Below are 26,366 nucleotides of genomic sequence, written 5' to 3' on the forward strand. Positions count from 1 at the left end.
AACTTTAGTGACAGATTTGAAATTCATCTAGAAATGAATTTTTAATGATTATATTCAGATATAAGAAATACAGAAAATTAATTTTGACTTATTTATTCATTTCCTACTATTCTCAAATATACAGTCTTAGAATTTGTAAGTCCAACTAAAAACTGTAGGTTCACAAAGTGCCTGAAGGGACTTGCTAAAATTTAGAAAACCAGAATAATAGCTGAAGTTCAGAAAACATGTATGATTTCATGAATGGTGTGAATGTACATTGTGTACAACCATAGAAATGAAAAGTTGTACCTCATTTGTGTAAAATGAATCAGAATTCAGTCTGTAAAAATAGAAAAAGAAAAAATAAAAAATTTTAAAAAGATTGTGATAGGTTAAAAATAAAGGGATGAATGGATAAAGAAAATGTGGTATATATACATGTATATATATGATAGAATATTACTCAGTTTTAAAGAAGAATGAAATTATGGCATTTGCTGCTAACAAATGGAGTTCAAGAATATCATACTATGCAAAATAAGCCAAACCCAAAAAACCAAAGGCCAAATGTTTTCTCTGATAGGTGGAAGCTAAATTCACAATAAAGGTGGGGAGATAGGGAAGAATAGAGTTACTTTATGTTAGGCAGAGGGTAGTGAAGGGAGGGGAAGGGGTCTGGGGGTAGAAAGGATAGTAGAGTGAAACTGACATTATTACCTCATGTATATATATGACTTCATGACCTATGTGATCCTACAACATGTACAATCAGAAAAATGAGATTTTACACTCCATTTAAGTGTGAGCTATCAAAATGTATAAATCCATTCTACTGTCATGTACAACAAATTAGAACAAAAAAATTATTAAAAAAAAACTGGGATGAGTTGAAGTTCCTTTACTTACAAATATTTTAGCATGTGGTTCCTGATCAGAATGCAATTTTAACATCAATACGATACTATTATCTAATTCCTAGCTCATGTTCAAATGTCTTGATAACACCTTTCAATCTATAGTTTTCTGGTTCCAAGATCCCATCCAGGATCATTGTTGTCATGTCCCATTAGTTTCCTTAAGTCTAGAATAGTTTTGCAGTTTTTTCTTTTGTTGTTGTTCTTCCTTGACCTTAGTATTTTTGAAGAGTACTGTCATTTTTTTTAATAGAATATCCCTAAAATTAAGTTTTTCTGATGTTTCTTCAAAACTGTACTCAAGTCTATGCATTTTCAGTTGTATTCTTTTCTAAGCACCATTACCAGATGGCACAAGCGGATTTGCCCCATTAATGGTGATGTTTTAGTTTGATGTCTACCATGTTTCCTTCTGGAGGTTGAATATAATTGATAAGTAATTTGAAGGAATCTAATATGAGAAGAAAACATCTACTAGTCATAAACTTTGTACCCACCAGCTTTAACATACATTTATTACCACTGCCTAAGTCAATTATAACTAAGATGATTACTAAAAACTGATTTGCTAACTCCATCATGCTCTCTATATTATTAGTTTGTACTCTCATTTAAAGAAGAGATAGTTTTTACCCTCATCAATCATATACTTACCTACCAAAATATTTATATCAGTGTACATTATGGATTTTTATTCTATTTCATTGTGATCATATATCTAATCCATTGTTATCATATATTTTTATGCTCAAATTGATGCTGATTTGGCAAGTATAGTTCTTAATCACAGTGCAAAGATCAATTTAGCAATATTATCTAATTCATAGCCCTTATTCAAAGTATAGTCAATTCTTAATAATGTCTTTTACTCTATTAAGAGACATTGGAGTGGTAACTTTTGTTTAGATTTTTTGTTTTCTGTATATAACAATCTATAAACTTTGAAAATACCATTCTGAGAAACATCTTGAGCATGCAAATCATTTTATATCTGTTTGGATGTTATCTATCAAAAGCCTCTTGCAACTCGGGGCCATGATTGCAGGTGCCTTTGTCAGGAGTTAATGATAGGACTGATAAGTGAGATGGTAGGTTAACCACTTTGAGGCATGGTTATTAGGAGATTTGTTTTTCTTTTCTTTTCTTTTTTTTATTAAAATCTTTTTTATTTTTACAGACTACATTTTGATTCATTGTATACAAATGGGGTACAACTTTTCATTTCTATGATCCAGGAGATTTTTTTATTTAAACTTATATCATTTATGAAAACTCCATGCAGGGAAACAATGGGAAAATTCCTTGTTATAATTCTTGAATTTTTTTTTTTAACTATTCAGCAAACTACTGAAAGAGAAAGTCAATAACAGCCTTTAGTAAGAACAGTTCAATCAAAATCCAGTCAGAGTAAACAAAGTTTGTTCCAGTATGGAGTCTTTCCAATTTTCAGCAACACTTCTTCTTTCTATTAAAGACCATCAAGTGTATGCTCCCCGATTTAGTCATGTGATAAAAACTTTTGAAGGCTTATCTGCATCCTCTCCCATCTTTTCTTGCATGTTTTGCTTGTAGCCTGGGAAACTTAGGTCAAGTCTCCAAATTTAAAAATATAAAGTATTTTGTATGTAGCTCAGTCATAGAGCACCTCTGGGTTCAGTCCCCACTACTAGAAAAAAAAATAAAATAAAGAATGAAGATAATCACAATGAAAAAGCCCATTTATTTGTTCATGAACTCTCCCAATATTTCAAATGGAAGTAAGACATGTCTTTTAATCTAATTAGGTTAAAATTGCTTTTAAAAGTCAGAGAGAATGAATCAGCAAGTGGTGAGAGTGGAAGTGGGTGGAAGGCCCAGGAAAGCCCATTTTACTACTTAGACATTGAAAGTACAGCATGCAGGTAAGTCACCTAGAGAGCTTACTGAAATACACATTACTGGGCCTTACTCAGAGCTTCTCATTCAATCTGTCTAGCTTGTGGATAGATAATTTGCATATCTGAAAAGATCTTGCTGATGATATGGTTTCGAGAATTTTGAGGGTCATCAATATAGAGAATTAAAGGATTTAAAATATCCTAATAAGAATGTAGACCTTTTCTCCTAGGATTTGGCAGTAAACTATACTTAATACATTTTACTATCATATTAGGATAAGAATAAAAGGGAAAGATAGGAGAGAAATAGGTAGGAGAGAAAGTCACCTGCAAATGTTCTAGTCCTGCAAGGATCTAAGAAAACCCATTTGACATTGCCTGTAAAAGTGATCCAGAAATATATCCTAAAGTTATATATAATTAAAAAGATTTTTTTTTTATAAAAGGGATCTAGCCCCCGCATGTACATAAATATTTGTTGACACACTGTTTACCACAACATTCTAATGGTATTGATTGAATTATGTCCATTTACCTCACTGCTTGATCATGTAATGGAAAAAATTTTCAAATATATGAACATTTCTCAGGTAGGCAGAAATACAACTTCTCCTGTGTTCCATAAATCTTAATCTGAACTCATACTGATGTCTCTCCTTAACGGTAATAAAACCTTAATTTCACTTTTTAGGATAATAGTGTCCCTTACAATTTACAAACAATACCTTATTGCTACTGACTAATTTAGAATGCACTATCAAGCAATTCAAGGTTTCCATCTTCCTCTCTAGAGGGAATTTCCTTTTCTTCTTTAAGGGAATAGCATTGGGCACAGGTAAGGGAAGGACACCATCACTGTTCTGCTAAGATTTTTTCAATGATTTTCATCTCATTCAAAGTAAAATCCAAACTCCTCATAGGGCCTGCCAGAGCCAGCCCCACATGCCCTCACTCCTGGTCACCTTCTTGACATCACTTCCCACTCAACTTCTCTTTCCCTTCACTCCATGCTTGTTCCTGCCCCAGGGCTTTTGCACTTGCTTTCCCTTGGCATTGGATTTGTTTTGCTTTCTGTGTCACTTGTCAACCCTTTCCCACTTTTTAGATCTTTGTTCCTTTTAGGAAAACAAAGAGGAACATTCTCTTATAAATTGCAACAACTTAACAACTTCTCTCCTAACACACAATCCTATCTCCACTCCATACTGTGTTATTCTTCATTGCATTTTTCAGAGTTTATATATTTTACTAATTTTTTAATTATTAAGGAAAGCCAACAGCTTTCTTCATTGAAATGTGGTCCTCATTGTGGTAGGTACTTGAGAGTTTTTTCTTTCCCATGACTGTGTTCCAATGCCTAGTACACTAGCTTACAGTAGATCATCAGTAACTTAATGCTGAATAAATCAGTCTATAACTTCAAATCCAATTTTTAAGACTTTGCCTATGTTCCTCACCCAATATGACATTGGCTGTTGGCATCTGTATTGCTGCATTTGTTGCTAAATTGGGGAGTCTTTGGCATAACCACTCGCTTCAAAGTTTGAGCAGTCTAAGGCAACCTGGATCTGACACTCAGCCTTTTAGATCTCTCAATTTCTTTGGCATAACTTGTTCAACTACCTCCATTCTCCTTAGACCCAAGGGAACTTCCTTCTAAAACTTCTGGTCATGAATGAAGAACTTGAGACCAGTTTCTGATAGCTTCTCTCTGCCTTAACAGAAACCAAATAGCATCTCTGTTACTATGGCTGCCTTGGGGTGCTGCAAGGCAATAATTGCAGCTGGTTCCTCTCTGAGTTCAAATGGGAAGAAACTATGTGTCCCTCTGTGATAGGGTTCCTAAAACTACAAGCCCGGTCTCTGCCACTTCATCTCCTCCTGAGCACATAGTGCTCATTATCATGTTTTGCATATTAACCAGAAACTAGATTACTCTTCCTATTATTTGTAAGAAAAAGAAATAATTGTTTACTGTTGCTGTGTTTTATTTTGAAAGATTGGAAAATGTACCTTCAGACATGGTTATATAAATTCTAAGGGCCCAAGGCAAGAGGTCACATTATCAAACACTCCAGTCTCTTACTGCATGCCCCCACATAGTGTTTGTGTTTGCAGAGAAGATTTGAAAGGTAAGGTTTGCACTCAGATGATTTGTTACAATAAGTTTAATTTTTAGCAATGGCTTCCTACTGATTAATTTTTGTTTTATTCTTGATCAATTTGTTTACAAAGTCAACCTTCAGGATTATATTCAGATTATTGGCATTAATTTGCTATTTTTATATTAAGTATCTTACCTTTCAAGACTTGTTTTTGCCATTTATTTTTATCTTGGCATAATCAAGTATTTATTACTAGACCATGCATATCCTGATCTTCTCCATTTTTATCTTTTATTTTTGATTCTTCCATCTCCTTTTACTAAGTATTTTTTTTAAAGGAAGGGTGCATGGTTGATATTGTTTTTGGTGTCTTCTATATCTGATAATGTCCTTATGCTTCCTTATACAAGAAATACTATTTGATTGGGTCAAAAATTGTTGGGTTGGAAATTGTTCCCTTCAAAAATGTAGGCATTGCTACCTCTAGTTTAAAGCAATAATTTTTTCTTCTAATTGACAACATTCTTTTCACATTCCTCATTTAAATTTTCTTTCCTTATTCTCATGAAAGATATGATTGAGATATACTCTCCCAAGTCAGAATGTGTGGATTCATTATTGTCTTGGGAGATTGCTGAATCCTGTTTTTGGTTGTATGGTTAGTATTATGGTATGGATATGAGGTATCCCCTGAAAAGCTAATGTGTTAGGTAAAGCAGGTATTTTAAGAAGTGAAATGATTAGATTATGAGAGGTATAACCAAATCAGGGATTAATTTATTTGATAGATAAATAATTTGAACCCTTTGGTAGGTGGGTGGTGTGTGCCTGTCTCTGTGAGACCCAAATAAACTTTTCCTCTTGCAAGTTTTTCTTGTCAGGTATTTTGCTTATAGCAATGAAAACTGACTAACATAGAAGTTGGTAGCAGGAGTGGATGGTTGCTATAACTTCTGGCCATGTGGTTCAGAAGCCTTTAGAAGTTGATCATGGGAGTAGTTTGGAAAAGTTTGGAGATGTAAGCTGGATAAATCTTAGAATGTTGTTACCAGAGCTTACATGGGTGATTCTGGGTTGGGGGAGCTTAGACCAGAGTGCAGTTAGGAATGCAGACAGTAAAAATTGTGTTCATGAAGTTCCAGAGTGGAATAAGGACTCTGTTGGAAATGACTAGAAGCTAGTCGTGTTACATTCAGGCAAAGAACCTATTTAGCCCTAAGGAGATTTGCACTAAGTTGTCCAAAGGAGGCCAGGAAAAGCATAGCAGGGTCAGAATCCCTGCAGACAGCCCCTGAGAGAGTGATATGTGAAGCTGTGGAGGTGAAACTGAAACTGGAAAGGAGGCCCCTGGAATTAAGAGATGCCATGGACCATCTGCCAAGGGAAGCTGCAGGAAGCAAGCAGGGTCAGGCTGAGAGAGAGGCCATGTGGGCTGCAAATAGCAAGGCCATAGGAGCAGGGCTTTGCAAGACCTTTGAAAATCATATCTTACCACCATTTTCCCCAGATGCCAGATGTGTAGCTACAGGACCTAATGTTTTCCCAGCTGGGTTTTGGTCCCATCCCTTCTTTCTCTATCCCTATTCCTCCCTTTTGGAAGACAGAATGATTGAGAATGCATTATTCTGTGCTGTTGTATATTGGATACATGTGGCCTACTTTTGATTTTTAAAGTGGCTCACGGTTAAGAGTTTTTCTTGAGTCTCTGAGGAGAATTTCAACATGGACTTTTGAGCAATGCTGGAACTGTTAAGACTCTGGGGATGGACTAAATGCATTTTGCATTGTGAGATGGAAATGAACTTTTGGAGGTCAAGGTCAGAATGTTATCATTTGATTATGAGGTATCCCTCAAAAAGTTTATGTGTTAGACAATGCAGGAATGTTCAGAGGAGAAATGATTAGATTATGGGAGCTATGACCTAATCAGGGATTAATCCATTTGGTGAGTTAATACTTTGAATGAACTACTGGGTGGCAACTGTAGGCAAGTGGGGTGTGGCTGAAGGAATCTTTAGCAAGAATAGAAATAGAGGGTGATGAAAGTTGTAAGAATTTATTCAAACCACATACTCTGGTTTGCTCACAATAAAGACTATAGATCTCGATTCTCTGTATCTGGGAGACAGTGGAGAAAGGAATTTTCCTGAAGTCTTAAATTTGCTTCTAGTTTTTTGTAAGTTTTTTATAATAAGAAGTATTGCCTCAGTGGGTAAAGAAATAAAAATATTTGAACTTCTTCAGACGAAAAATGCTCATTTCTTAAATTTAAACAAATCAGGCTATAATCTGACCCATGGTTACTGTTACTGACCTGCAGGTCAGTCTTAGGAAAAAAGTAAAAAGCATAATTCCAATGAAGATACTGTGAAACAGTAAAGTGTTCATATATTTTTGGCAAAGGAAAGTAACCCTTTTTCTGGTACAGATTTTAATCTTTCTGTGGAATGTGGAAGCTAGCCTCCTTATTCACACAACTTGTTTTACAGCTGGGACTTTCAACTTCCATTTGGCTCCAGAGAGTAGTGCCATTAACCATATCTCTAGCCCTTTGGAGCTATTGGTGGGGTTGAATTTCAGAAATACTGGGAAGCTTGCTCAGGATAAGGGCTGCATGGGGATCTGGCCTTGCTTCAGTAGCCTCAGGTGTTGAGGTCTGCTGAGTGGCAGATGGCTTCCGGATTGGTGACATCCCCCACGTCCCCCCGGCACTCTGAGACAGAAGGATTGGAGGCAGCAGGACTCTGGTTGGTGTGCGTGCCTTCTGAGCAGGAAGTTATGGCTCTCTTACCCCCTACGGCAGAGTGCTTCCACATAATATTTCACTGAGTCACAGTTTTCTGTGAATGTCCTAACAGTTTCAAAATGACATTTTTATGTGGCTTAATGTTCTAATTTGCTACAACTTACATTACATCTTTACTTGCCTAAACCAAGGACCAGATGGAACACATTCTGGTCAGGCATCCAGACAGTTACTATTTAGGGGATAATGTAGCCTTTAAAATTTTTTCACAAGAGAGTAAGAGTCTGATTTTAGTACTCTCTACTCACAGGATAAAATTTATGCCAAGATAAATTTTAGCCTCCAATATTACCTTTTAGTTGGAAACATTTTATCTCGGTTTTAGGGATCTGTTCGGTTTTCTTATAGTTTTTGGTAGCAGTTAACTAACATAAAATGAGATATAAACATTGGGCAAGCCATATGAACGATTTCCCTGATATATAGCAAAAAATTGAATTTCTGTCTCAATAAAGAAATATAGTCAATGGAAATTATATTTTGTGAGATAGAAGGTTGATTTTTTTTTTGTTGGTACTTGAATTATACAATCAAGTACTAGAACATATTTCTTCTCAGTCAATGGTAGTAACTAGTACAATTTGAAATAACTAACTTGGAAAAAGTTCTAATGAATTTCTGATATATCAACTATTCCTTCAAAAGTCAAACTTGACATCCTATTTGGTGGATTTAGTAGCCTCTTCTCAGTCATCACCCTATTTGATTTCAAAGAATAGTTGACACTCTTACTCTTTCTCTCCTTTTCTATTTCTACTTACCTCATTTTTGTAATGCTATTCCTAGTTTTCTTTCTATTTTGGGGAATGTTCCTGCTCATCTTCTGGTGTTAATTTGTCTTTTTCTCTTCCTTATTTGTAGATATGCTTCTAGATTCAGCTATATTCTTTTGTTCTTTTGTCTTTTGCACTAGAAACAAAACAGAAACACCCTTATCTGATCACATAGGTTCAAGCAGGCACTCTTTCTATACAGATGCCCAAATTTGTATTTTCTGAACAGGCCACTTACATGTCAACTACAACTCATGGAATCATCAAATATAATGAGGCAAGAGGATCTTGAGTTCAAAGCCAGCCTCAGCAATGGCGAAGCACTAAGCAATCAGTGAGACCCTTTTTTAAATAAAATACAAAAGAGGCTGGGGATGTGGCTCAGTGGTTGAGTACCCCCAAGTTCAATCCCTGGTACCAAAATAAATAAATAAATAAAATAACAATTGATAATTAAATTCATTATCTTCTCTTTAAAACTGATTTTCCTCCTATTTTCCTTCTATTTGTGACTATAAGGGCAATCTCCTTATTTTCATAATAAAAAACTAAGAGCAGTCTTTAATTCTGACTACCTGCACATCTAATTTGCCACTATATTCTGTTGACTCTGACACACAAAGTGGTCATAGAGATTTCATCAATTTAGAATTAACAAGCCCTAGCACAGTGTGTAAACCTTTTTCTATATTTACATTGACATTTTATACTAAAAGTGTCTTAATCTTTAGAAGAACATTACTACCAATTTTATAGAAATAAAAAGAAATGTAAGGGAATGCTCTAAATAACTGTATATTAAAAATTAGAAGGCTTAGATCAAATGGAAAATTTTCTGGAAAGATGTAAGCACCAACATTTACTCAAGAAGAAATAGAAAATCACAATAGATTAATAACAAAAGATTGAATTAATAATTTGAAACTTACCCCACAGATAAAATCACATTGAGATTGATTCATTGGTGAATTTAAACAAATATTTAGGTAATGGCAAACTATAATTCTTTGAAAAATTTCCTACAATATAAAATAGGAGGAAAAACTTTCCAATTTAATCTCTGAGGTCAGCATTATCCTGATACCAGGACCAGACAAAGACATTATAAGAAAACAACAGATCAATATCTCTTGTGACTATAGTTTCAAAAATCCTCAACAAAATTCTAGCAAGCCAAATATGACCCTATGTAGAAAGAATTATATATTATGAAGAAAGAAGTAGAGTTTATCCAAGGAGTACAAGGTTGGTTTAATATCTGAAAATTAATATAGAAAACATATCAATAGAATAAAGCACAGAAATCACAGAATAATCTTAGCAGTTACCAAAAACCTATTTGGAAAAAAACAACACCCCTTCATGATAAAGGACTCAACAAACTAGCAACAGAAGGAAAGTTCTTCAACCTGATAAACATTATCTATAAAAAATGCATTCCTGGGGCTGGAGACACAGTTCAGTGGTAAAGTGCTTGCCTAGCATGTGTGAGGCCCTGATTTCATTCCCTAATATAAAGAAACAGTGCTAATACCATACTTAATGGTGAAGATTGAAAATGTCCCCCCAAAGATCAAGAATAAAAGAAGAATATCTATTCTTGCTACTTCTATTTGACATTGTACTGGAGATTCTAGCCAAGGAAATAAGAAAAAGAAATAAAGAGCAACAGATTGGGAAGAAAGAAATAAAACTGTCTGTATCTGTGTATCCCATGATCCTACATATAGAAAATTCTATAAATAATTTATAACTAAAAATGTTTTCAACAAAATTACAAGATAAAATAACCATAAACCAGTCAGTTGTATTTCCACATACTAGCAGTAAAAACCCAAAAAATGAAATTAAAATAATTATTAGTGGTACCAAAAAGAAAAATATGTAGGAACATATTTAACAAAAGAAATACATGATTTGTAAAGGGAACACTAAGAACATTGAAAGAAATTAAAGACCTAAATAGATTAAGAAATCTAATATTAATAGATCAGATTTAAAATTATCAAATGGTAATAAGATCCCCCAAATGATTCACAAGTTCAACAAAATTCCTCTCAAAATCTCAGCTGGATTCTTTTTAGAATTTTACTAGCTGATTCTACAATTGGTATGCACCAAGAATAGCAAAAAAAAAAAAAAAAAAAAAAAAAAAAAACCACTAAGGATTTTTCAGAGAACTGAAACTCCCTGATTTCAACTTACAACAAACTATAATATTAAAGACAATGTGATATTGCCATAAAGGTAGACATATAGATCAACAATTAACTTAGAATCTAGAAATACAGTTGTTTTTAAGAATATCAAGATAATTGAATTGATTAATAATTGTATATTAAAGCAACTAGATAGCCACAGGGCAAAAAAAGGGACTCCTTCAATATATCATAAACAAGATTTAAGTCAAAATTGATCATAGTAGAAACTATAAAACTCTTAGAAGAAAACATTAAGAATAAATCTTAATATCATTGAGTTAGGAAACGTCATCATAGATACAGAAGTACAATTAAAGAAAATAAATAAATTTCTACTTACAAAATTAAAAACTTGTATGCTTCAACAAACGCCACAAAAAAGGAACAATTTATAGAACAGGAGAAAATATTTGCAAATAATTTATCTAATAAGGAGTTTCTATAAAGAACTATAAAGAACTTTCTTCAAAGTTTCTTTTTCCCTTTTTTAATTCTTTTTGGATACACATTACAATAGAGAGTATTTTGACATTATTCATACGTGGAGTATAATGTATTCTATTTAGGATTCCATTCTTGTGTTTGTACATGATAGGGAATTACACTGATCATGTATTCATATATGAACATAGGAAAGTTATGTCCAATTCATTCTACTGTCTTTTCTATTTTTATCTCCCTTCCTTTCAATAAAGTTTCTACAAAGAATTCTTTGCAACAATAAAGAGAAAAACGATTTGAAAAATGGCAATGGATTTGAACAAACATTGTGCAGAACATCTGAAATAAAGATGATATATGAAATATTGGCTAGTATGTGGAAAAAATTGGAATGCTTGTGTATTACTGGTGGGAATGGAAAATGATACAGATGCTTTGGGAAAAAAGTTTGGCAATTGCTCAAATGTTAAACATACCAGTGATTCCACTTCTAGGCATATACCCCAAATCCATATGTCTATCAAAGAATGCTCATATACAAAAGCTGGGAATAACTCCCATGCCTATAAACGGGCATAAACAATATATGGAGCATTATTTAGCATAAAATAAAAATGAATAAAATATTGAGATATGAATCTTGAAAGTATTTTGCTAAGTAAAAGAAGCTGAACACAAAAGATCATTTTGTGAACCTTTTATATTAATGTGATTCCATTTATATGAAATGTCTAGGCTAGAAAGCACAAAGTAGATTGATAATTACACAGGGCTGATGTATATGATTGGGAATAAATGGGGCATGATACTAATGAATAAAAGGTTTCTCTATTAGGGTGATGAAAACATTTTAAAAGTGTATGATAACTTCACAACTTTGAATATATGAAAAAAATGAATTATATAGCTTAAATGAGTGAATTGAATGGAATGTGAATTATGTCTCATCAAAGCTATAAATGTTTGCAAAATGAAAAGTTATATTTTTAATTTGTATCTATTTGACTATATGAATGTGAACATCTTTTTGTATGATTATAAACTACTGTAATTTTTTCTTACTGCTTATTGATGAATTCAGCTCATTTATCTTTTGAGGTGTTGACTTTTCTTTATTGATTTGTAACTGAAATATTATTTTATTTATTAAGTAGTACTTTTGTTTATAGCTAAAACAATATATTGTCTGATGCATGTTATGAATGCTTTTCCCCAGTTGCTTACTTATCATTTTATTTATGGCAATTTGGCACTTATTAAAAATCTTAATGTGTGCAGTCTATTATCAAAATTTATTCTTCTCTTGATTTCTGTCTTTCTTACAGGGAACTTTTGCAAGATAAAAACAAAACCACTCTATATATTCAATTTTTTTTAAAAATTTCATTCTTCATGATTAAAACTGTGACTTATTTGGAATTTATTTGAAATTCAGGTTGAAATAATAATCCAGTATTACTATTTCCATATTGATGGTCTGTTCTACCTACATGACCTACTGGGTTATTTTTCCTGTATTCACAAACGTAAATATGTACAATGCATTACATTTGCATAATTACTTAAATATATTTTGGACCTATTAATTGATTTATTGTGCAGCCTACTTAATTATCCTTTTACTTAGAAGCATTTCTTTCCTGTAGCTTTATAGTGATCTTATCAGGACAGGTAATTTTCTTTTATTTCTCTTATTTTCAGGTACTTTGAGCTATATTCACATAAACTTCAGAAAAAAATTGTCTAACTAAACAAAAGAAAAACCAAAAGGAAGCAGGTAAACATCAAGAATGCTTTTTTAAAATGTTGGAATTACATAATATTGTCAGATTCAGGCAAAAACTGATAACTTTACAATATTAGTTTCCTAACTTAGAATACAACTTTTCATGTATTCACAAGTCTTTTAAAAATTATTTTTCAGTAAAGTTTTATATTTTCTTAAATGTTCTGTGAAATAGGCCTATGAGGAGGGGGTGAGGGAAGGAACGATAGTGGACTGAGACAAATATCATTATCCTACGTACATGTATGATTACACGAATGGTATGACTCTACATTATGTGGAACCACAGAAATGAAAAATTTTAACCCATTTGTGTACAATAAATCAAAATGCAGCCTGTAAAAATAATAGTAAACAAATAAATAAATCGGGAAAAAAATAGGCCTATGTATTTTAGCTTTTTTGTTGGATCTTTCTTACAGTTTATTTTTTTGTTGTTAAGTAGAATCATATCAAATTATAGGTTAAAAAGTAGAGGAGTTTTGAAAATTTTATATGGTTCAAACTAATAACTGGCTATTTTATTATAAAATATTTTTGCTTACTTTTAATGAGAAAACCCTCAAAACTTACTATAGTACTGGAAGCCATTATACATTCATCAAGTACTTACTGAGCATTATGCATTCATCAAGTACTTAGTTAGCACTTACTGTGTTCTAGGCTCTTGAGATTGATCACTTGTAGTCAAAACAGACAAAATTTCCTGCCCATCTGTGGCTGGCACTCTGTCATTCTTCTACATTTCTTGATTTTAATGTGAGTGATTCCAATAACATATAAAATATTATTCTACCTTTCTGTGTAGGATGTGTTTAGTTTGTGAAGCATGTTTTCATCTTTTTCAATTTTCTAAAAAAGCCTTTCATATAAAGGAATGATTTTTATCATTTACAGAAAGAACATGTATTTTTGATCTTTTAACTTTGTGAATTTTGCTAATAGATTTTTAATCATTTTCTTTTGGAAAGAGCACTAGTGAGTCAAGTTGAGTGCTTCTTTTAATAGTCTAATAGATTGTATTTACTAATACAAAGGATTTTTGTATTGATATTAATAGAGAGATTTTAGTGTTTTATTTTCTGTGCCATTTCCCATTGACTTTAAGAAGGTTTACCCTTGAAGCTAGACTTAATATTCACTTTCTTTTTTTGAGATTTTCCTTTAATAATGTTTTCTGTTTCCTTTCTGATAATCATTAAGTCTCAATTTTGTTTTCTTGTGGGGGATGAGTTCAGTTTTAGAAAAATGTGTTTTATGAAAATATCTATTAATTCAGGTGTTTGAATTCATTAGCAGAGATGTAGGCAGAGTATACTTGCATAATTATTCTGTAATTCCCATATCTAATAGTTATTTTTCCATTCTTATATCTAATATTTTATATTTGTACTTTCTCGTTTTTCTTAAACTATATAAGAGTGTGTATCTATGGATTTTTTAGTTTGATTTTATTTTCCTTGATAAATAGCTCTTGGGTTTATTCACAGTTAAACCATTGTTTTCTAATTCATTCTGTGTATATTTTCTTAATATTTTCTACCTTCTGTTATCTTTTTCATTCTTTAAACCCTTTATTAAATATTTCTTTTCCTTAGAGAACTTTGTTGGCTAAATTCTAGGGTTCTGATAGATAGTGTTTTATTAATTGTTCTATTCCAGATCTTCAACCATGTCTATTGCAATTGTTCTCAACAATATGGCTTTTGGGTTAAGAGTTTAAGTGCTGAGGTTTATTTCTACTTTTGTTATACATTTCTAGCTTTACTAATTTCTCTTTTTACTTCTTTATGTTCAGAAAAAGTGGTTTATTATTTCAGTGTTTTGAAATCTATTATGATTTCTGTGATGTGTTTCTTTTTAGTGAAGGAATTATCTCTATTTTGATGAATAACAATAACTCACTTGAGGAAGGAAAAAGGACCCATTCTTTCTGCATAGAAACTCGAAGACATAAATTGACATTGGAGGGAAGGTAGGGAAAAGGGCCCTGATACAGAATTTTAAAAAAAGGGCAATTCTGGATTTATCAAAGTACTGGAGTTACCAATGTACTCATTACTTAGATCATCCAGGACTGAATTTTATATGATCAGTTTTGTAGCCCATAAATGAAAATTCTTTTGTGTATGACCAAATTTCCTGGATAGTCAAGGAGGGAGAGGCAGGTAGGAAGGAAATCATGAAAAGCCATGCCTATGTGGGGGTGTTTGATGGTGTGAAGGTGCAAGAATAATAAAGGCCAATGTTTACTGACTTTCCTAAAAGAGTGTCACCTGACAATCTTCACAAGAATTCTTTCCCCCACCCCAGGATGCTCTGACTATTCATGCCCTATCAGATGAGAAAATGGAGGCACTGAGAAGCTCAACTTGTCTGAGGTTTTATGGTTGCTACAAGGCTTAGCTGAGTTTGGAACAAGGCAAGTGGACGTGATTATTACATCATTATTCCACAGTGCTGTGTGCTAAAGAAGTAAAGCTTGATACAGTGAAGGCAGAGAACTCGGTGCTATAAAGGGGAGTCCACAGTAACTGTTAGAAACATAGGATCTTGGAAAGGTGAAGAATTCTTGGAAAATGCTCTCCTAAAGATCAGAAGATAATGGGTTCAAGCTGAACTCACCTAGAATTCCAGTGGTGTTGTGATTCCTATTGATATCAGGCAAAGAAATTAAATACTATACAAATGGATAAAGACCAGAACTGATATAAAGTTAGAACTCTGACCCACTTGCAGCAATCAGCCTAGGAAATTAACTTATTGTTAGCAATAGTGGGTCAACATATTATTTGTAAGGCTGACTTGTAGGAATTGAGACAGCTATACTGGTTACTGGTACATGAAGCCAAATAATAACTCCTATAATAATCAATACCAAATGTCCAGATTTGATAAATAATTTATTGCTTCCTTAATTTTTGTTTCAATTTCCTACTTAAAGACAACCAAAGAAAGTCTAATATGTACCCCAACCAATCACATAGGAGGTCCTGCTTCCCCATGCCCACAGCCTCCCATCAGGGCACACCTGAAATCTCTCTTTTTCCCACTGGAAAGCTTTCCCACTCTCTGCCTGCCTTTCCATGTTTGCCAAACACAAGTCTGGTGGCTGACTCCTTTGCAGTAGCAAGCTGTGAATAAATAGCCATGGCAAGTTTTCATCTGGGTGGTCTCCAGTTGGTTCCACAAGCGTTGTTATTTTGTGTGTATGTGTCTGCATTTCCCATTGCATCAGGAGCTTGAAGTCTAGGCTGTTTATCTTTTGTTATCTTTGGTTATGCTTAAAGAGCATAACCTAGTCAGTTGCATTTCTAAGGAAATGGAACATTTGTTGGATAGAATGTTTTGGGTGAATTTGGCTTATTTCCTGGTGTTAAATGAAAACGCCTCCTCCTTTGCAATTATTTAGATTGTAATAAATTATGTTGAGAAGACCAAGTTTCTGTTCCACAGTAGTGATGATGAAAATGATGATACTAGATTAGTAATAATGTTATTCATTATATGTGAGGCATTATCTTAGTTGTTTTAGATACATTAACTCTCAACACAGCCCATTGAAATAGCCCTTAAGATGATTTTCTTATTTTATGTAAGAGGAAACTATTAAGGAAACACTTAACTTGCCTAACGTCACAAAAAATGGAAAGTAAAGGAGCTAAGATTTGACTCAAGGTATCTAGCCCTAGAATCTGTGCTCTTAACTGATACTATCTCTCAATTTCAGACAAATTTAATATTGGTTTCTTTGGTTCAGGAACAGAGGTATCAAGTTCTGGGGACACAAAAGTGAATAGGATAGGGTGCTTGCCTTAAGGAATTTCAAAACCTGCATCTTTGGAGTGGGGGAAGTAAAGGGAATCAGGGATTTTCACAGAGGGGGATGTGGTGGGGAATCAGAAGATGAATTTTGTGGTGGGAAGTTATTTCACCCGGATCCTCAGTAGAAGCATAACTGGAGTTGAGGATTGTGGAGGAAGTTGAGAAGTGGAAAAGTCCCTAGAGAAAGAGACAGGGGTAACCTGGAGTACCTCATAGCAGAACTTGGATTTTACCCAAATTTTACAAAAAGAAATCATTGAAGAACTTTAACTGTGGTGAGGGAGTATGAGTCGATTTTATCAGAATTAAATATGTATATATTCCCTTCATTTTACACTCAAACTGCCTTTCTTTATGGAGCAGAACAATCATTCAACTAAGGGCTTTTGAGAGGACCTGGGGAGGCCGGGCTTGATAGACAAGTTGAGGTGGGAGCCTAACATATATGACCCCACATAATCTCACAACAACCATTGCTGGAGGTGGCACAAGATAAGAAGTCAAGCCAAATGGTTAAGAGGTGAGATAGAATAGCAACACCAGTCAGCACTGCCGAGAGGCGCTCCTGGTCTGCATTCTGGTTTTGAATGAATCACTTTAACTGCTTGGAACCCTGTTACCATAAATGTAAAATAAAGCAATATAGCCCTTCAATCTTTAGGACTGTAATTCTAATCATAGAATCAATTAAACTTTGGTGAAGTACTTCACCTTCTCAAATGAAGACAATATTAATAATCACTATAGAGTGGGCTGAATTTCTGTCATCCCTAAAAGTGACCCCAGGGATTCGGTTATTGCTTTCCAAACACAATAAAAAGGCCATGAAACAAAAGTGTCTGAAAATCTACCAATATAAACAGAGTGCTTCTTTTCAATTAAAGCATTAAAGAAATTCCATAAAAAGCAGAAAATTCCTTGCAACCTCAATTGCCAAATCTGACTCTGAGTTCCAGGGAGTCTACAGCTCCCAGTTAATATTCTGGCTTTCAAAGATGCTCTGAATGAAGAGGGAAAAATTCCCTCTCTTTGGCCTGAGTCCAAGAATTTCAACACTGTCTCTGACTGCGAGCTTCTGCTTCTGCTGCAGTCATGTCTACACAATGACCTCTTGGGCAGAACAACCACTGGGTAAGGAAGGTTTTGGTGGCAGAGAGGAGCCACAAGAAAACCTGTGTACCCTTTTCTGCATCACTTAAAGCCAATGAGATGGGAGGTGTTACTAGATGAAACATGTATTTCCAAATCTTCTTTTAAAAAAGTGAACATCTCCCAGAACAGAGTTAGCATGCAATAATATTAGTTATATTTATTGCAGGAAGCCTAGATTGTGTGAGTGTGTGCATATATACGTATACATACACATGTGTATATGTATAATGGATATACAAATATACATCTATAAACATTTGATAAATATATTTATTATATATGACTGTGTATGTATATATATACATATATATTTAGCATAATATAAGTGTCTTTGTGTATACACACACACACACACACACACACACACACACACACACATATATAGTTAAAATTATTCCACACTTCCACACTAATTTTTTTACCTGGTATACTTTCTTTGGTTTTTACGATTAAAACTTACAGAATTTAAATGTAATAAGGAATGCAATTTTTTTTAAAATTGGTTGACAAATTTAATCTCCTGAAGATTAAGTCCATGGAACTGTCCACAAGAAACAGTTATAAAATAATTAATAAAATTCTACAATGTATTTATATTTCAAGACATCATATTGTACATGAGAAATACATATAATTTTATCTGTAAAAGAAATAGCCAATGTTGTTCAGCATATTCTAAACAAAAATTTTAAGTTCTACTAATATGAAATGTCATCATGTATTATGCTTCTCTATGTAAATCAATTGTAGACATTCAATTTGTATTAAAAATGGCAATTCACTCCACTTACATAATTAGCAAAATATGAAAGAGAGTACAGAAATTTTTAGAATTTTGATCAAGATAAAACAGAATACAACTGGATATAATGGTACACACCTGTGGTGCCCTGGTAGTGGCACATTCCCCAGAATCTGGGAAAATTGAGGCAGGAGGCTCACAATTTCAAGGCTATCATGTGCAACTTGGTAAGACTCTGTCTCAAAATAAAAAGTGTAGTTCAGTGATAGAGCTCTGAACTTGGATCCACTCCCAAGTGGAAAAAAAAAAAAAAAAAAAAAAAAAAGAAATGGGAAACAAAATAGATATAATAGATATAAGTTTTTTTTTTTTTTTTTGCCAGTAACAGGGGCAAAGAAATGTTATACATTATAAGGTGACTTTCTGAAATTTCTGACCATGAGGGGAATAATAACAAGGAGAGATATATTGACATTATGGAGATTAAATAAGATTAAGAAAAGTACTGGCTAACTTTAGGAATATATTATGTGTTTTAATATCTTTTCTAAAATATAGAAAGTATTAAAGGATAAACATCAAAGTTTATCCATTTTTTTCCAACAAAATATGAGACCTTTCAAAAATAATCAAATAATTCAAGAATAAAGCAAACCAGAACAGAATAAACTTCCTGTAGAGCTGCATAAATTAAGGTGGCTATTTAAGCCCAGTTAGGTGAGATGATTTTGTAAAAATTTTAAAAGTAGTGAAATAAAATGTAAATAAGTATTCATTACAGACATAATTATACATATCATGTACATAATTATTTTTACAATTGCTGACTTAGAAGATCCTTCATTATACAAGGAATATTCATGGAACATTTTATGTGGAGAGTAGAAATATAGATTGATATTTATGAATTAATCAAAGTCAACTAGTATAGAGGGGAAAAGTTTAGGCCATGTCATAGCTGCACGATTTTTGGTAAGTGATTTAATCTCACTGCCTTCTTTCCCCATATATAAAGTGAGAATAATAGTGCCTACTTCATAGGAATGTCATGACAATTAAAGGTGATAAATAATTTAAATGGCATGGATAGTGCTGGCAGATGGATCCAGAAGGAATCAGCCACATACCATATAAAGAGATTATGAGAATCAAATTTATAGTTAATTTTTCTTTACTCCTGCTTGATGTTACTTAGGAGGTAATATGGCTACTTACTACCGTGGACATTGTCATAGCCAAAGTCAATAACCCTGTCTGTTTGAATTTAATGTGAATATATTTCTGTGCTATTGAAAGGTTCACTATAATAATTTTAGTTATGAATATAATCTCACCCTAGATCTAATGGTGTTCAAATAAGAACTGCCTAACCTCTAACCCCAAACTAAATAAAAATGTAAGGGTGCTAAATGTGTTCATGTGGCTATGTGGCCAGTCTTCATTAGACTTGTTAGTGGGTTTCTTATAACCTGGTAGAATAAAGTCAAGGTAATTGACCCATTGTGGGTTAGTTAACTCTGTTTTAGTTCAGGTTTACCTAAGTCATACTTGGCTTGTCAGCTTGCAAAGGAATGATCTTGAAAGTAGTAACTTGAAGGGATAAGAGACAGTTAAGGGGTTAGAGGAAGGAATTCATTCTAACAATGGTAGTTTACTTCAGTAATAGCAGATCAAAGTGATACATTGTTGTAAACACACAAATAATTCATACTGAAAATTTTTTTAAAAAACAGAATAAGTTTCATCTTAGTTTGCTATATGACCATATTTTTCTCTCTTAAAAAATTTATACTCTTAAAAAAGTATAAATTAAATATTTTAATATTCTCAAAAACCCATTCTGACTTCCTTTTTGTTCCAATCCAATTGTTTTAATTAGCATTCCTTCTCTAGATAAAATCTCTATTGGATCTGCTTCATATTCTTGTAATCTTTTTAGCAGGTCAGGATCTCCCACTATGATCTTCATTATTCATAAGATAAGATTGAGATTATCTTCTCACCTGAAGAGCAGGTGTGACTTAGCATCTCTTCTAATCTTTCCATTGGTCTGAACTAATGAAGATTCCTTTTACTGCCCAATTTCTTTGATCTCCTACTCACAGTTTGATAATTTGGTCTGCAACATCCTAGCACCTTATTTTTCCTTTGGTCATTTGTTGAACTTAATTTCCTGAATTTTAGATGTGCAAAGGAAAAGGTAATTTCTCAAGTATAAAGAGCTGTAGGGTCTCTGAAATGTAATTCAATATGGTCTTCCATCCTGAAAGAGCAATATATTCATCCCTGTTGGGATTCACTTGTAGAACACACTGGTATCATCTTCCCCTGCTTGCTGAGTCGATGCTGGGATAAATTGTTGTGATGTGATTTATGGAGGCTCCTTCCTTCCGTCTCTCCCAGTTTATTTGAGTTTACCATCCAAGCATCAGACTGCTCCTGACAGATATGATGGAACTGGTATTGGTAGTCACTCCCAGCAGGGTTTGTCTTTGATGTTTTATTAAGTGTATGATTTACTAGCCTTTCCTTTGATTTACTAACAAAAGTAAGAAATAAGAGCCTTAGGTTGGTAACAATATCCAAATGGTCACTGTTATAGAATTGTTTTAAGTGGGTTAGTTTTCAGAATAGTAAGACCTCCACTAAGAATATTATCTCACCATCAAACGTATCCCCAGATTGGAAGATGGTTCTATGATCTAAAAATACCATGCGAAGAAAGTTTAAGCACTTGGCTGGCAGAAAAAGCAGTTATCCTGTGTGTGTGTGTGTGTGTGTGTGTGTGTGTGTGTGTGTGTGTGTGAATGTGCATGCATGTGCATTTGCAAATTTTCCCCCGGGTTAAAAGAAAAACTAGTAACAATGACAATTTCATCTAGTTCTTGCAACCTAGAAAAAGAATTAGTAATTGATCAGTGTTGCAGGCTTTTCTTCCTTTTTGGTCCTAGCAATCATAATTTCTGAACATTAGAAAATAGAATGCCAGATGTTGATCACTACAAAGTGCTTTGAAGGACACTGCAAGGAATTCTGACATTTTGGAACTTGGGACCTTGTTATGCTTGAAGCTTAACTGGTGGAACATCAACATTCTTTGCTTTCTCTTTGCAAAATATTTGCTGTAAAGTGTAAATAAAGAAAGGGGAGTATTTCTTCACATTGCTATGCTAAAACATCTGGCATCTGGGGTTGTGTTTATACCCTTCTGCACTGCAGGCTCATCCTTCAAAGGAGTCTGGATTTTTCTTTCACCTCCTTGAATGTCCAAAAAGTAACTTTAATGTTTTTCTTAGGAAGACAATTTTGTCCAAGCATATGGTGCATCTTAAATACTTGGGCTGAAAAACAAGTCACTAAAAGGAGAAGTTCTCCTATTGATCTGTATAACACACCTGCTTATATCCCAAGAGCTCTGTATCACTCAGGGATCCACCTACAATTTCAAATGTAAGATTCAAAAATAATATAGTGGCATTTGGAACATTATCTCACTTTAAAATGTATTTCCACCTTACCCATTCCAAATAATATATTTACAAAAATCATACAGTATGATAAGCAAATAAATAGGAACTGAGAAAATTGGGTGGAAGATTGAATAGAAACAGAACAGAAAATAAGAGTAGGAAATAAAATAAGCTTAATATACAAAATGTATATGCTGCATATTCACTATACATTGGATGCAAATTTGGCTCTCAATTTCCTAGCAAACAAGTCAAAAAAAGAAACAGGATTTACCACATGCATTTCAATATTGAGAAAGAAGAACATACCAGCTCCCTGGAAAAAAATTTCTCTTCCTGGTACAGAGAACTTTGAGAATCTTTTTCTGTGCATTTTTATAAAGAGAACATGTTAATTTTGAGCAAGTATCTTCCATGTCATTCTTGTTATGAATATAGTAATGGCCTTCACAGGGCCATTGAAATAATGTTCTTGAAGGCATGTCCATGAAGTTCCCCCAAAAGCAAATTTCCATAAAAGGAATGTGAAAATGTCATCTGAGAACACAGACTACTGGTGGTCTTGCTGAATCCAAGGATACATTTTAGTCACTGACTGTTTAGCCTTAAGAGAAATTCTCCATAAATATCCATTTACACATTTGTTCAACAAAAACTACTTGTTAAGCACTGGCCATGTGCCAATCATTGTTCCTGGTGCTATGGATATAACAACAATAAGAAAATAGATCTCTGTTTTCATGAAGCTTAAATCTCAGTAAGGATGGGAGAAACAATTAAGAAGGAAACGAAATTATTTTTAGAGATTTCTAGAAATGCTGTGAAAAAATTAAACAGAAACTATTTTTGGTAGGTTGTTCAGAGGATGCATCTCTGAAGCAGTGACAATGGAGCAAAGATGAATAATGAGAAGGCAGCAAAAATCTGGGAAGTCACAGCAAATGCAAATGTCCCAGGGTAGACTTCAGCATGGAGTGTGAGAACTGGAGAATATTGAACAAGGGGAATTGGATGATTGTTGCATGATAGCAGCAGTGCCCTGAATCTATAATATGTGTCTCCTTTGTGCAAATTAGAGAAGGACTCACAGACTTTAAACACTTGAATCCCATCACTTGGTCATTTTGTAAATATATTTTTTAGTTTTTGATGGAACTTTTATTTTATTTATATGCGGTGATGAGAATCGAACCCAGTGCCTCACACCTGCTGGGCAAGTGCTCTACCACTGAGCCATAATCTCTGTGCTCTTTTGATCATTTTAATACCATATAAATATGGTAATTATTTGGTGTTACATTATGTTGGGAGAAGCCCTTTAACTGACCTGTGTTGGAAATTGTTCATAGTAAAGATATATAAGATGTCTCATGATTCATATTAATTGCTTTTGTAGAAATGCTTCCACATTTTGGGAAGGAAAGATTGTGGTTGGTACAAGACCACACCTAACATGATGGTCAAAATCAAACAACAGACCTTCATACTATGGACTCAGACCCACTGATTTTGGTGTCACTAAACATTTAGTGAATCTTCATAGATCTTATGTGTCTGCCAGATGTAAGGAGGTCAGTTTTAGAGGCACAGGAATTCTTTCAGGTGCTAAATTATTCCTTGAGGCACTGTATCAAAGAGAGATAGGTTATTCATTCATCATTCAAATGGCAAGCCATCTCCACAAGTCCTTAATAACTGTGAGCAATTTATTCCTGTGTCCTTGGCAGGATTAAAAAATTATAGCAAAAAACAGGAAAATGTCTCCTAAATAGGACATCATCTCATGCTTCCAAACCTCTAACCCAGTGAAGCAATAGTTTGCTGAGGTGTAGAAAATGTAGCACACAACAGTGTTGGAAATAAAATGCCAAAGATGTTTGGTGAAATCCATAATTCACAACTCTGGAAGTGTTAAGTGAGTCCTAGTGTTTAAAGGCAGAAATTATTTCACATCCTAATCATGACTATGAAGAGTGTTTAGAAAGGGCTGAATTTTCTAGGAAAAAAATAATAAATGTACTTTTAGATTAAAGTGACACCATCTTCTAAGATTTGACAACATCTTGGAAACAGCTGCATAACAGCTTTTGTCATATTTTCTTAGTTAACATCATTGTGACATCAGTCTATGACTGCCAATAAATTATAGTAAAAAATCTGCTTAAAACTAAAAATTCCAGAAGGAAAGCTAGTCTTTAAATTCTGGAAACAAAAACAAATCAACATATCCATTAATGGTAATGTGCACAATATTTTCTTATCCCAAATGCCATGTAAGAACTAAATAGGTAATAGGAGAAAAGGTTCTGTAAAATGGTACAATTGCTTTTGCTCTTACTGACTACAATTTGTTATGAACTTAGAATTTGCTGTTCATCTTGATCAAATTCTAATACATTTCCTTAATATGGTATCTTCTTTCCTTTAGTGCAATTCAAAAAGAGGACCAGAATCCATGCCAGTATTTTCAAGGAGTTCCCATCCTTTTATAGACTGTAACTTATTCATGGTTATATTTTCTTTTAGTTCTCTCTTCTTTTAAGAATAGGTTGATCTACACAATTCATTCTCACTATTCTTTCCTTACTTGCACCTTCTAAATGTCATCAACTTGTGTGAAAGATTGCTAGGATGGGATGTGGGGAAATAAAATATCAAAGAATTTCAAGTACCTTCTTTAATAACCAAATTATGTCATTGGTTGGGAAGGAAAGATTAGTTGCTCTACAAGCAAAGACTACTACAAGTCCATTCATATTAGTCAGAATTTTTCACACTGAAAAAAAACTCATATCCTCTGTTTTCAAAGATCCACCCACCATCATCTAACTAAAAATTATTTGCTTTGCTGGGGTTAGGCATAGCATATTTCTAGGATGTCCAAATCTGTCTTGTCTATACTGTTGAAAGTTAAACAGAGACTTGGCAGTTTTTCAGTCCCTTGCACTGGAGACAACCAGCTGTCCTAAATTACTCTACTGAACTCCACAGGCAAATGTTCACTTTGCTTAAAAGTTGTGTAGACCTCACCAGGTAGTGAGACATTCTCATTAACATAAAATAGTACAGTTTGATACAAACTATGCTGAAAAGCATAAATAATCACATCACCCATGGTATTCTCATATAATACTGAGTAAGTTTTAAAGGTTTGTGGCAAGCAGGGACTTTGTTACCTCCAAAACAAAAGGAGAAACTTCTCAAGAAGAATGCTTTCAAGATCAAAGGACCTAGACATGTCAGTGGCCTGCTCATGCTGGGCATCCTGCTGAACTCCTATGTGCATTATTTCATTCTCTCATCACAAAATCCCCGTGGACTGTTTATTATCATTGCCATTTCACTGCACCACAGATTGGAAATCCACAGTGACTTACCCAAGTGTGGACAGCTAGGAAGCAGAGTATTGGATTTTGCTACCTGCCTTCCTAACATCTTTATGAGTAGTAGGGGAACTTAGCCCAGGATCACCCAGAAATAAGATTTGATGGTCCATCAAAACCTATATCCAATTGAGTAATTAGAAATGAAAATCAAAAGTAACTAAAAAATATGTGGTTTTTCTAGCCAGGCACGGTGCATTCCCAATGACTCAGAAGGCTGAGGCTGGAGGATCCTAAGTTCAAGGCTAGCCTGGCAACTTATTGAGAGATTTTGTCTCACATTAAAAAGGGTTGGGAATGCAGTTCAGTGTTTAATCCCATGTACCGCTAAGAAAAGAAAAAAGTGTGGTTTTCTAAATTTTATCAAAGTGATTCATATTCAGTCCACTTCTATAAAACCCATTTTCCTCTCCCAAATCCTAAAATGCATTGGAATAAGGGGAATAGAAAATACAAATGTGAAATTTTACATGAACTATAAAAAAATTTTTTTTAATTAGAAAAATTTTTTTAATTAATAAAAATTTTTATCTATTCAGTAACACATTTGTGATAAATTATGTAAAGGACTGAGGATGAGTTTGACTATAAGGTCAAAAAGCAAAACAAAACAATAAAGTAGCCTGATTGAAAGCATCCATTTTACCTCCTAAACTTTCTTTTTTATTTTTCACACTTTAGAATCCAAATCTGTATACAGACAGTATAAATAGTTTAAATAACACAAGCTTAACCTTTTTACTATACTCCCTCCCTCTAGGTGTGTAGGAAGATCAGGGGTAGCAGCAATAAGCTCTGTATAAATCTGATACTAGATCATCATGTGTGCTTAGAGTGCTCAGTGAATTAAGGAAAAAACACTTCAAGTGAGTAAATCATCAGTTTTCTGAAAAGTAATTAATAACATTT

Source organism: Sciurus vulgaris, assembly GCF_902686455.1.
Source record: "Sciurus vulgaris genome assembly, chromosome: 6".
Taxonomy (NCBI): Eukaryota; Metazoa; Chordata; class Mammalia; order Rodentia; family Sciuridae; genus Sciurus; species Sciurus vulgaris.